Genomic DNA, 14,116 nt, shown 5'->3' with positions numbered 1-14,116 from the left:
GGAGTGGTTGTTATACGAAAGTGTGAGAAGTCAGTCTAAACTCCTAATACAGAAAGCAAATAAATTGTCCAATCCTGAGATTTTAACAGTTTCACATTTCCTAATTAAAGTCATGAAAACAGAATTTATGATATGAAACAGTTTGAGGGGAGAAAATTGATTCGTGCAGTGGTACTTAAAAGTCATCTCCTACTAATATTACTGAGGTGTCCCACAACGGCCACATAGGTAGTGACCCACATAGATAGTGACCCTGGCCATCGGATAACAACAAATTTAGTTGCATAATACATTAATGCAGAACGATACATTTTTTCTCTCAGCAGTTTATTGTATTGTAAGTTGGAATTGGGCATGAAAATTAACATTCATAGAGCATGTTTCACAAAGTAGTACCCAAGCCAGTTCAAAGAAGTGTAATCAGACATTTAACAATTAGTCACATGAACATAGAACATAGAACATAGAACAATACAGCACAGAACAGGCCCTTCGGCCCACGATGTTGTGCCGAACTTCTAACCTAGATTAAGCACCCATCCATGTACCTATCCAAATGCCGCTTAAAGGTCGCCAATGATTCTGACTCTACCACTCCCACGGGCAGCGCATTCCATGCCCCCACCACTCTCTGGGTAAAGAACCCACCCCTGACATCTCCCCTATACCTTCCACCCTTCACCTTAAATTTATGTCCCCTTGTAACACTCTGTTGTACCCGGGGAAAAAGTTTCTGACTGTCTACTCTATCTATTCCCCTGATCATCTTATAAACCTCTATCAAGTCACCCCTCATCCTTCGCCGTTCCAACGAGAAAAGGCCGAGAACTCTCAACCTATCCTCATACGACCTACTCTCCATTCCAGGCAACATCCTGGTAAATCTTCTCTGCACCCTCTCCAAAGCTTCCACATCTTTCCTAAAGTGAGGCGACCAGAACTGCACACAGTACTCCAACTGTGGCCTAGCCAAAGTCCTGTACAGCTGCAACATCACTTCACGACTCTTGAATTCAATCCCTCTGCTAATGAACAATAATACTCCATAGGCCTTCTTACAAACTCTATCCAGCTGAGTGGCAACCTTCAAAGATCTATGTACATAGACCCCAAGATCCCTCTGTTCCTCCACCTGACTAAGAACCCTACCATTAACCCTGTATTCCGCATTCTTATTTGTTCTTCCAAAATGGACAACCTCACACTTGGCAGGGTTGAACTCCATCTGCCACTCCTCAGCCCAGCTCTGCATCATATCTAAGTCCCTCTGCAGCCGACAACAGCCCTCCTCACTGTCCACAACTCCACCTATCTTCGTATCATCTGCAAATTTACTGACCCACCCTTCGACTCCCTCATCTAAGTCATTAATAAAAATTACAAACAGCAGAGGACCCAGAACTGATCCCTGCGGAACTCCACTTGTAACTGGGCTCCAGGCTGAATATTTACCATCTACCACCACTCTCTGCCTTCGACCGGTTAGCCAGTTTTCTATCCAATTGGCCAAATTTCCCTCTATCCCATGCCTCCTGACTTTCCGCATAAGCCTACCATGGGGAACCTTATCAAATGCCTTACTAAAATCCATGTACACTACATCCACTGCTCTACCCTCATCCACATGCTTGGTCACCTCCTCGAAGAATTCAATAAGACTTGTAAGGCAAGACCTACCCTTCACAACTCCTTGAATGCTGCCTGACCTGCTAAATATAAGGTGAGCAAATGACTAAAGCCCTATTAACATTAAGATTGGTCTTGTACCCTGTGATATTGTAGGAATCCCAATGTATATATTAACCAATGAATACAGGTTTTTGGGAGAACCCATGGACAAAGGAGAAGGAAGTCATTTGATCACTCCATTTCAATGAAGATACCACAAATTCATAAAATCAAAGCTTAATTAATATGTTTTAAGGTACAATTTAAGACAGGAGAGAAAAGTTAGTGTCGAGTAAACATAGATAGAAACGACGGCACATTTTTGAAACAGATTTCAATATAACTATTAATACAATAGCAAGAGCAAACTTGTGTTCATATCAATTACCAATTTTTCTAAATAAAGGTACATTCTGATCCTTTCTGTAAAATTGTGTCCTTTTTCTGTTATACATCTAAATCTTGTCGTGTCTTTAACTGAAAGATAAATAAACAATGTGGTTATAATTTTACACATGGTAACACATAAGATCATAACATAAAAAGTACAAACAAGGGTAGGTCTACAGTGTCATTCAAAAAGATCATGGCTGATTAAAGGAGGCAGGGGTATAGAGGTAATGTCACTGGACTACTAATCTGAGTCCCAGACTAATGTTCTGAGGACATGGATTTGAAGACCACCTAGTCAGCTGTAAATTTTGAATTCAATAAAAAATAACTGAAGTTCAATCATGCATAATTGTGACCATGTATTTATTATAATAAAAGCCTATCTAATTCACCAATAATCTTGAGGGAACAAAATTTACTTGGGCCTACATGTATTCCAGACTCACAACAATGTTGTTAACACTTAACTCTCTCTGAAATGATCTAAAGGCTATGTAGCTCAATGGTAGTTTGGGATGGGCAACAAATGATGGCCTTTCTTAGCGACACCCATAACCCTTGTAGGATGTTGCCTTCGCTCTTTAACAGAAGATGACTGCAGATGTAAATTTAGTGAAGATCTGGCAGAACCCTGAGAGGAACCATAGAATGTCACACCTGAACTTAAAACTACAGCTCTACAATGAGAGAGATGCAATTCAAAACAAACTGGATTGTGATCCTTTGGTTTCAAAGATAATAAACGACTGACTACCCATCTCAGCAGAAAGCAATCTCCTGTGGATTATGTCCTAAAATACAAACACATAGGTGTTTTACTCTTTCAGGAATATACAAAAACTGTTAAAAACTAACTGCAACCTGAGTATTTTAGTGTGTTGATGTAGTAGTATGAACATAGAAAAATACAGCGCAGTACAGGCCCATTGGCCCTCGATGTTGCGCTGATCCACCCCACCTAACCTACACTAGCCCACTATCCTCCATATGCCCATCCAATGTCCGTTTAAATGCCCATGGACCAGTAAACTGTGGAAGTCTTAGTTTGTAGGGTCCATTAGGCACCCCGGCATTGCAAGTAAAGAAAGACTCTCTAAGTCTGAATGCTGTAATCAGTGAAATCAATGTTGAAATTTAAATAAGACAAAAACCTATCAGTTAACGTGCAGAAACAAAAATCTCACATTTTACTACATTATATTTCAATGTCAATTTTATTTTGGTCTAGTCACTAACCTAGTTATATTACTTTGCATCTTTGCAACCTTGTCATAGATTGCTATGGACGGCCAGCAGGATCTGATCACTAGTATCTCCCTCTCTCACTAGCATCCTAACATACAGATAAGGAAGGACACCATTTCAACGGGGACAACACATCCATCTTAGGACATGCACGAGAATTCCTAGAAGCATGACATTTCAACTAGAACTCTATCAACAAACACATCAAGTTAGACCCCATCTACCACAGGAAATGATGTCACCACAGGAAATGACATCACCAACCCAAAGAAACCCAAACGTATAAATAGAAAGCAGGAATCATGTACAGTGCTTTGCCTGAGGCCCACTGAAGATGTTACCTAGTAGAGTGATGAAACATCTGGAAAGGAACCTTCCAGCTCAACGAGCAAACCTACATCCAGGATCTGATCACGTCATCCTCTCAAGTGAGGAGCAAATATCTGCTCCAATCAAAAAATGTATCACGGAGTGTTAAACCTCCGTAAGGCACACAGCATTGGGTGGCTCAGTAGAACTTCAACAGCACAACTGGCTGCAATAGCTTGGAATTACAAGCAGCCCTACTAGTCTAAAGTGCATTAGTGCACAAGACCACATAGATTTGGAGATCTGTGCTAAAGACTGGAGGGGAGGCCTACAGACTGAGTGGAATGGGATTGTGAAGACAAGGTTAAGCATGTTTCAAGTATGTAAAATCTGGAGGAATATCCAATTTGAAAAGGGGACAGTAAGCCGAGTGCACCCCACTTCCTCCACTGCTCGTGAAAAGTTTGCAATTAGTTAGAACATGGCCCTTAATAACTGACCACTAATGGGCCTCAAATAGGACAACTATAGATGGGCTGACCCTAAATGTCACTCTAAGATTGTGGACAGATCAGGAGTGAGTGCAGAAAGGCCACATGCAAAGATTTATAGTCACTCCACTTGTAAATTCATCATAATATTCTGCCATGATATAGGCCAATTAACACATTAAACAGTGACATACATAAGGGGACCAATAAAAAATTGTGATTGTATTTCTGAAAATTGCAGTTTCAAGTAAAATAACTTTAAGTGAAGTACTGACTCCCGTGGAACCGAAATTAAAAATGCCATTAGGTTCCATAAGACCTTCCTTTGCAGAAAAACAAATCCCAAAAAAAAACCATCTAAGCCTGTGCCTCGTAAGCTGAAATACAGTACTTTAAAAGGCTAAATTCCTACATCAGCAAATGTAATAATTGTTTATAACTAGAGTGCAGCCTATAATATGAGCACTGCCCAGAATGGTGCCAAGTAATCTTTGCAGATCAGGTCCCATGCCATTGCTGATCTTGTTGTTTGTGGACTGCTGACATCTTACATGGGGAGCTGTAGCACCCCTTGTGCTCGACACTCTTGATGAGATTGCTCTTCTTGGCCTTCTGCCCCCTCCTTCTAGGTGTTTGTCATGGCTGGGTTCAAATCAGCTCTTGTACTAAATCATGACTCTTAGCTGATACGGCAGAGCAAACAGGCTGCTGGATTTTGTCTGACAGGGACAGAATGTCATGGAATTCTATTCTAAAGGACTTGCTAGGACCCCATGGCCAGTGAGAAGAAGTAAACCTGTCATGCATTGTGGGGTGGGGGGTGGTCTGGGACAGTGGCAGTTAGTAGGTGGAGTAGCGAATGCTGCAGTAGTCTGACCCCAGGTTGGTGAAGGCTTGCTGGTGCAGCCTTGGGTTTCAATACACCATGGGTAACAGCTGCAAGTCAGAAGATTAGGTGTGGGGTTCAGCTTCAGAGGTTGAGAGCGAAAGGTTGTGTCAAAATGGCACAGATTGTTCAGATATAATAAATACCTTTAAAAATGGATCTCTCAACATTCAACAAGTTTTCAGGTTCCATTAACATTTTTTTGTAATCAATCGCAGGATGTGGGCATCTCTGGCTAGGCCAGCATTCATTGTCCATTCCTAATTGGCCAGAGGGCACTTGCAAATCAACCACATTGCTATGGGTCTGGAGTCACATATAGGCCAGACCAGGTGAGACTGGCAGATTTCCTTCCCTGAAGGACATTAGTGAGCCCGATGGGTTTTCCACCAACAATTGACAATGGTTTCATGGTCATCAGTGGATTCTTAATTTTAGATATTTTTTAGTGAATACAAATTCCATCTTCTGCTATGGCAGCATTTAAACCAAGGTCCCCAGAACATGAGCTGAGTTTCTGGATTAATAGTCTAGCAATAATACGTCTGGGTCATTAACCCCTCTTAGTTATGAGGTAGGTTACTTTTAACTTACTGAGGATGTTTTGTTGCATTTGTAATCCTGCTCAATAGGAGAGGAACAACAGGCATGTGCTTTGCTGAGGAGCCAATGATATGAAGCTACCATCTGTGGAAATATGACTTAATCAGAATCCTGCCTGATGTAAATAATCAATGTTGAAGCAAACACATTAAATGGGATAACATTCAACTGGAACTTTCTGTAAGCTAAGGTATAGTTGTCTGATGTATTATTGACTCTATACTTCAAATTTTGTCAAACAACAAAATTGACCAATAGTTTCTTTTGCTTTTTAAATTTTAAGTACTACACAGATGCACAGATAAATTACACTACAAGATGGAACTAAAATAGACTAATAATTATACTGTACATTTAGAATTCAATATGTGTTCTGAGTTAGAAAGCAATAGTTTCACCAACGTGATGATTACAATATGCATCCATTCCATGCTGCTGGAAATAGTTCCTGAAATTTAAAAAAAAGGAATAAAAGTTATTGAAGAGAACATTATTGTATGATTGGGCAATTACCAGCAAAACGCTTTGACATGCCTTCAAAAATAAGTTTATATAAATTGATGACAAAGCATTATATCATACAGTCATACAGCATGGAAACAGACCCTTTGGTCCAACCAATCCATACCGAACATAATCCCAAACTAAACAAGTCCCACTGCCTATTTCTGGCCCATATCCCTCCAAATGTTAAAACATATTAAGGCTAGATCAACATTTAAGACATCTAGCATTTCTCAAGTGGTAAAGGTGAAGGCAAAGTCATCATAGTACCAGTGGACCATAAGGCTGCTCTCTCAATAGAGAGAGGCAACTAGTGGCAAATTTAATTCGATGGTCATGTCACCTCAATATGTTCAGCAGTATTCTAGGCATGGAGGTAGGTCATTCTCTCAACTTTACTGTGAGGCATAGTGTATATGTAAGATGAAAAGGAAGAGTCCACCTTTTGCTATGGCAGCATTTAAACCAAGAACATGAGCTGAGTTTCTGGATTAATACTCTAGCAATAATATGTTAATTAACTCCCCTTAGTTATGAGGTAGGTTACTTTTAACCTACTGCGGATGGTTTTTCAAAGTTCTTCAATTTCAAGGAGCAGAAATAGTGATTACACTGATGAGGGTACAGAGCAATTTACCAGGATGTTGCCTGGGCTGCAGAGTTTTAAGTATAAAGAAAGGTTGGAGCAGAGGAGTCGATGGGGAGGGAGGAAATTGAGATATATAAAATTATATATCCTAGATGCAGTCCCTCACAATTTTATATACGGTAAAAATGAGGACTGCAGATGCTGGAAACCAGTGTCTGGATTAGAGTGGTCCTGGAAAAGCACAGCAGGTCAGGCATCATCCGAGGAGTAGGAGAATATATCCCGATGCGGTCTCTACATTGGGGAGACTGTACACCTCCTCGTAGAGCGCTTTAGGGAACATCTCCGGGACTTCTGCACCAATCAACCCCACCACACTCTGGCCCAACACTTTAACTCCTCCTCCCACTCCGCCGAGGACATGCAGGTCATGGGCATCTTCCACTGTCGCTCCCTCACCACCCGACGCCTGGAGGAAGAACGCCTCATCTTCCACCTCGGAACACTTCAACCCCATGGCATCATGGTGGACTTCACCAGTTTCCTCATTTCCCCTCCCCCCGCCACCTTACCCCAGTTGTAACCTTCCAGCTCAGCACCGTCCCCATGACCTGTCCTACCTGCCTATCTTCTTTTCCACCTATCCACTCTACTCTCCTCTCTGACCTATCACCTTCATCCCCACCCATTGTACTCTTTGCTACCTTCCTCCACCCTCCTCTCTGACCTATGACCTCCATCCCCACCCCCATTCACCTATTGTACTCAATGCTACTTTCTCCCCATCCCCATCCCCACCCCCACCCCCCTCTCATTTATCTCTCCGCCATGGAGGCTTCTTGCCTCTATTCCTGGTGAAGGGCTTTTGCCCAAAATGTCGAGCAAATGCTCCTTGGTTGCTGCCTGACCTGCTGTACTTTTCCAGCACTACTCTAATCCAGACTCGGGTTTCTAGCATCTGCAGTCCTCGTTTTTACCACACATAGAATTATGAGGAACATAGTCAAGATAGATGAGAAGGAACGTCTCCCCTTGGTGGAGGGATCAATGACTAGAGGCAAAAATTTAAAATAAGGGGCAGAATGTATAGAGGAGATGTGAGGAAAACCTTTTGCACCCAAAAGGTGATGGGAAACTGGAACTACTAATTGTAAGGGTAGTAGAGGCAGACACCCTCCAACAACATTGAAGAAATATCCAGATACACACTTGAGATGCAAGACTATGGGCCAAGTGCTAGAAAATGAGATTACAATCATTAAGTAGTGTTTTAGACAAGTGCAGCTTCGATGGTCCCAAAGGGCATTTTTCTGTGCTGTAGAAACTCAATTCATTATTAACTATTTAAACAAATCTATTGTTTGATTTCACCCAGTATTAAAATCTTGAATTATACCATTACTAGGATCATACTGTTTTACTCAACCTATCCAAATGAAATGTCACCAAGTAATTCAGTTTCAAAATTACACGATATATTGTAACTTTTTCTTTGCATGCGGAACGTTTGTAAAATATTATTATTATGGCTCCACAGTCAAGGTAATTAGGGTTTTGGTTTTCAGTTCTGTGAAGGTGACTTTTATTAGTAAGGTCAAAAACCTCTTTTTAATTATGTTGGTCAAAACAGCATTTCCAATAAATCACATGAGTTATGCTAAACGTGGAGTCGCAGGTAGATAGGATAGTGAAGAAGGTGTCTAAAATGCTTTCCTTTATTGGTCAGAGTATTGAGTACAGGAGTTGGGAGATCATGTTGCAGCTGTACAGGACATTGGTTAGGCCACTGTTAGAATATTGCGTGCAATTCTGGTCTTCATATCGGAAAGATGTTGTGAAACTTGAAAGGGTTCAGAAAAGATTTACAAGGATGTTGCCAGGGTTGGAGGATCTGAGCTACAGGGAGAGGCTGAACAGGCTGGGGCTGTTTTCCCTGCAGCATCAGAGGCTGAGGGGTGACCTTATAAAGGTTTACAAAATTATGAGGAGCATGGATAGGATAAATAGGCAAAGTCTTTTCCCCGAGGTGGGGGATCCAGAACTAGAGGGCATAGGTTTAGGGTGAGAGGGGAAGGATATAAAAGAGACCTACGGGGAAACTTTTTCATGCAGAGGGTGGTACGTGTATGGAATCAGCTGCCGGAGGAAGTGGTGGAGGCTGGTACAATTGCAACATTGAAGAGGCGTTTGGATGGGTATATGAATAGGAAGGGTTTGGAGGGATATGGGCCGGGTGCTGACAGGTGGGACTAGATTGGGTTGAGATATCTGATCGACATGGACAGGTTGGACCGAAGGGTTTGTTTCCATGCTGTACATTTCTATGGCTCTATGACTCTAAATCACTGGACAAATCACCTGATGAGATATTTGCTGAGTTGTTTACTAATGAACAATGAGTTGTTTTATAATGAACAAATTATTAGCTTCTGTCTTCAATACAGATGATACAAAAAAACCCCAGTAATAGCTGTAAATCAGGAAGTAGAAGAAAGGAACTTAGCAAAACAAGGGATGTGGTACTAAGCAAAATGATGGAGCTCCAGGTCCTTAACTTTGTAAAATGATTCCAAAATTAGATTCAGAAAAGATTCTATCAGAGTGGAAGCAGCAAAGAAAACAACTCTATTCAAGAAAGGAAGCAGAAAACAAGAAGCTGTAAGTCAGTTAGCTAAAGATCAGTTTTGGGGCAGATGTTGGAATTAATGACGAAAATTGTGCACCTAAAAAATACTCAAGGCAATTGGGAACTGTCAAAAGGTTTCAACAAAGACAAATCACGTTTAACCAATTTATTGGTTTTAGATACCACAGGAAGGACAGAAAAGGAAGGTAAAAAAGGTGTGGTGGCATTTTTGAATAAAGGAATATATTACTGCTGTAACTAGGGAAGATATTTCTGAAAAATCATCCAGTGAAAATAGATTAGATTCCCTACAGTGTGGAAACAGGACATTTGGCCCAACAAGTCCACATTGACTCTCGGAAGAGTAACCCACACAGACCTATTTCCCTACATTTACCCCTGACTAATGCACCTCACACTATGGGCAACTCAGTATGGCCAATTCACCTGATTTGCACATCTTTGGATTGTGTGAGGAAACCAGAGCACCCTGAGGAAACCCACACAGACACAGGGAGAATGTGCAAACTCCACACAGACAGTTGCCCGAGGCAGGAATCTAACTCGGGTTCCTGGCGCTGTGCGGCAGCAGTGCTAACCACTGAGCCACTATGCCGCCCTATGGGTAGAAATTACAAACATGAAAGGAAAAATCACTGAGGGGATTGTACTATTGGCCCCCCAATAGTAAGACAGAAGTGGAGAAACAAATATGGGAAATTTCAGATATATGTGAGCACAATAAGTTGTATTAAATGGGTATTTTAACTTTTCAAACATAGACTGGGACTACCATAATGTTAAAGGTTTATCGGTGAAGAATTCGTTAAATGTGTTCAAGAAGACTTTCGTTATCAATATGTAGATGCTCCTACTAGAGAAGGAGTAAAATTAGACCTTATTTTGGGCATTAAGACAGAGCAGGTGACTGAAGTAAAAGCAGGGGAACATTTTAAGTTGAGCGATCACAATTCTATTAGTTTCAAAATGGTTATGGAAAAGGATAAGTCTTCCATAAAAGTTAAAGCTTTTAACTGGAGTAAGGCAAATTTCAATGGTATGAAACAAGCACTTTCAAAAGTTGATTGGAGTAGACTGTTCGCAGGTAAAAGGACATCTGACAAGTGGGAGGCATTCAAGAGTGTGATGATGAGAGCTCAGAGGTATTTTGTTCCTGTTAGAGTAAAGGATAAGGCTGGTTAAAAAAAATAGAAACATAGAAGATGAGACAGGAGGAGGCCATTTGGTTCTTCAAGCCTCCTCTGCTATTCATTATGATCATGGCTGGTTGTCCAGCTCAATAGCCTAATCTTGGTTTCTCCCTATAACCTTTGATCCCATTCGCCCCAAGTGTTACATCGAGCCACTTCTTGAATGCATTCAATGTTTTGGCATTATACTTCCTGTGGTAATGAATTCCACAGGCTCACTACTCTTTGGGTGAAAGAATGTCTCCTCACCTCCATTCTAAATGGTCTACCCCAAAACCTCAGACAGTCTGGTCACACCCACCATCAGGAACATGTTCCCTGCATCTACCCTATCTAGTCCTATTAGAATTTTAGAAGTCGCTATGCAATACCCCCCTCATTTATCTGAATTCCAGAATAAACAATTCTAACCTAGTCAATCTCTCCTCTATATAAAGGCTTTGTTAGGCCGCATTTGGAGTATTGTGTGGAGTTTTGGTCACCAAAGGATGTGGAAGCTTTGAAGAGAGTGCAGACAAGGTTCATCAGGATGTTGCCTGGTCCCAAGGGCATTGGCTAGGAGAAAAGGTTAAAAAGAGTAGGATTGTTTTCACCAGAAGGACAACTGCTAAGAGGAGACCTGATAGAGGTCTACAAAAATATGAAAGGCATAGATAGAGTCAGAGGCTTTTTCCAGGGTTGAAATTTCAATTACAAGGGGGCACAGGTTCAAGGTGAGAGGGGGAAAGTTTAAGGGTGATGTGTGAGGGAGGTGTTTCATGCAGAGAGTGGTAGGAGCCTGAAGAAGTGATGGAAGCAGGCATGTTGGCAACATTTAAGAGGCATCTGGATGGTTACATGAATAAGGAGGGTTCAGAGGGATATGGACCAAAAATGGGCAGAAGGTTTGTGGTAAAGTCCTAGTGAGTGTTGCTGAACAAAGAGACCTTGGAGTGCAGGTTCATTGCTCCTTGGAAGTAGAGTCACAGGTAGATAGCATAGTGAAGGCGGCATTTGGTATGCTTTCCTTTACTGGTCAGAGTAGTGAGTGCAGGAGTTGCGAGGTCATGTTGCAGCTATACAGGACATTGTTTAGACCACTTTTGGAATATTGCTTACAATTCTGGGGTCTCCTTCCTATCGGAAGGATGTTGTGAAACTTGAAGGAGTTCAGAAAAGATTTACAAGGATGTTGCCAGGGTTGGAGCATTTGAGCTATAGGGAGAGGTTGAATTGGATGGGGCTGTTTTCCCTGGAGCGTCGGAGGCCGAGGGGTGACCTTATAGAGGTTTACAAAATCATGAGGGGCATAAGTATGGGAAATAGACAAAGTCTCTTCCCTGGGGCGGGGGAGTCCATAACTAGAGGGCATAGGTTTAGGGTGAGAGGGGAAAGAAGCGCTCTGCGAGAAGGCGTCCAGTCTCTGCAGTGTAAAGGAGATCACATCAGGAGCAAAGGATACAATAAATGACATTTGTGGAAGTGCTCCTTTGGGGCGTTGGATGGAGGTGAGGGGGGAGGTGTGGGCGCAGGTTTTACAATTCCTGCGGTGGCAGGGAAAGGTGCCAGGAGGGGAAGGCAGGTTGTTGAGGGTTGCGGGGTGTGAGCCTGACCAGGTATTCACGAAAGGAAGGTCTTAGTGGAAAGCGGATAGGGGTGGGGAGGGAAATATATCCCTGGTGTTGGGGTCCGTTTGTAGGTGGCAGACATGTCGGTGGATGATGTGGTTTATGTGGCAGTTGGTGGGGTGGAAAGTGAGGACCACGGGGGTTCTCTCCTTGATGCAGTTGGAGGGGTGGGGGTTGAGGACGGAGGTGCAGAACGTGGATGAGTTGTGTTGGAGAGCATCTTCAACCACGTGGGAGGGGAAATTACATTCTTTAAAAGGAGGAGGCCTTGGTCAGCTATATAAAGCCAATTGTACACACTTATGAGAGAAAATAAGACAAGATCTTCAATGCTGAGAAGATCTCCCAATATCTTGATTAGGTAGAGTAGACTTAGTTAAGATGAATATTTTACCTCGCCTTTTATACCCAATGAGAATGCTCCCCTTGATGCTGCCAAGACAGGCATTGAGTTAAACTTTATGGTTGGCTCGGCTCCTTTATTTGGAGTCATAGACGGCCCCTTATCAAACTAGAAAAGTTGCAGTTTGCACAATTGAGGGGAGGGCTGGACTTGCCAAATTTCAGGAGGTACCAATTGAGCTCCCGATTATCTTATGTGGCTGACTGGGTCTCTTGTGGCCCACAATCAATCTGGTTAGATATTGAAGCCTCCCAAGCAAAATGTCCTCATCAATTTACTATTTATGGACAAGATGAAAGTTATTACGGATTATTGTAAAAACCCTATTGTATTAAATACAATCAAAGCCTGGAGGATAATGCAACAAGATGAGAGTAACCTGCAAAAAACCTCCCCTTATACCCCTTTAGTGGGAAGATTAGGATTCCAGCCAGGGCTGACTGATGCTATATTCAAAATCTGGGAGTCCAGAGGTATCTCTGTTCGATAGGGAGGTCATGATGTCCTTTGAGCAACTGCGGCAGAAGTTTGGGCTGCCCAGCAGGGGCCTCTTTCGATATTTTCAAATACGAGACTTTATACAAAAGAAGACCACACTGATAATCAATCCTTATAAATCGGATAGGGAAAGGGGAGTGCTTCGGCCAATGGGTCTGCCCTCGGTCAGTACTCTCTACCACTTACTATGCAATAAAGTATCGAAGGACATGGAACGGTTATATAAAACCTGGAGTCAAGAATTAGGGTTGAAAATCTCCTTAGGAATGTGGGAGGATGTCTGGAAAAATGCCAGGAAGATCTCTATCTGTAACAGAACTCAGGCTACTCAATTGAAGATACTTCACAGGGCTCACATGGCACCTGAACAACTTGCAAAGTTCAAGGCAGGAGCATTTCCAATGTGTCCTAAATGCAAAATCGAAGTTGGTACTCTCACGCATTGTCTGTGGACATGCCTTAAGATCCGCAGGTATTGGGACAGAGTAACGAATGCCTTGACAAAGAATTTGAGTATGGAGAGTGGATTGGACCCAGTGTCCCTACTCTTTGGCTCCCCAAATTTCCCCTCTTTGGATGTATACGGGAAGAAATTATTCACTATCTTTTCCCTTTCTGCGAGGAAAATATTTTAGTGAACTGGGTATCTGAAGGTCCCCTAGGACTTTCAAACTGGCACAGGATAATCATAGAATATATCCCCCTTGACCTCCTTATGAATATGGTGCACCAAAAAACGGAATTATTTTATAGAATTATTTTATCTCCTTTTTGAACTATACTGACACAGATATTTCAGCCATGTTGTCCAGGGCCTTTGTTTAGCCATGGTAATGGTTCTGGCTGGCTCGGGAGCCCCTGGGAGGAAGAATCCCATATAAATAAAGGTTTTGTTATGACTTGATATAAATCTATTTTGTGTATGTATTTAGTTATGTATTTGTTTATTGTTAGTAATGCATGATATCCTATTTTATGTTTTGGTTGTTTGTAGAATAGATTAGTAGGTGGTTTTTTAAAATCTCATTTGGTGTTGTTATTATATTGTAAAGTGGAAAATACTAGTTTGTATTATTTTTGTAA

The 14,116-nt window shown here is 41.9% G+C and overlaps 1 long non-coding RNA gene across 1 annotated transcript in view; it reads right to left on the bottom strand.

Annotated features, from left to right (window-relative positions):
* Positions 1 to 1,457: 1,457 nt before the first annotated feature.
* LOC140475923 (uncharacterized) overlaps positions 1,458 to 14,116 on the bottom strand; it is a 30,382-nt gene continuing 17,723 nt past the window's right edge. The window contains exons 2-3 of the long non-coding RNA XR_011960356.1: positions 5,948 to 6,043; positions 1,458 to 2,145 (exon numbers count right to left, since the gene is read on the bottom strand). This is a non-coding gene — a long non-coding RNA (uncharacterized lncRNA). The remainder of the gene's footprint in view (positions 2,146 to 5,947; positions 6,044 to 14,116) is intronic.

Source organism: Chiloscyllium punctatum, chromosome 4 (assembly GCF_047496795.1).
Source record: "Chiloscyllium punctatum isolate Juve2018m chromosome 4, sChiPun1.3, whole genome shotgun sequence".
In the NCBI taxonomy this organism is placed as follows: domain Eukaryota; kingdom Metazoa; phylum Chordata; class Chondrichthyes; order Orectolobiformes; family Hemiscylliidae; genus Chiloscyllium; species Chiloscyllium punctatum.
Note: the sequence above shows the minus strand (reverse complement) of the source record. Positions and strands in the feature narration are given on the sequence as shown.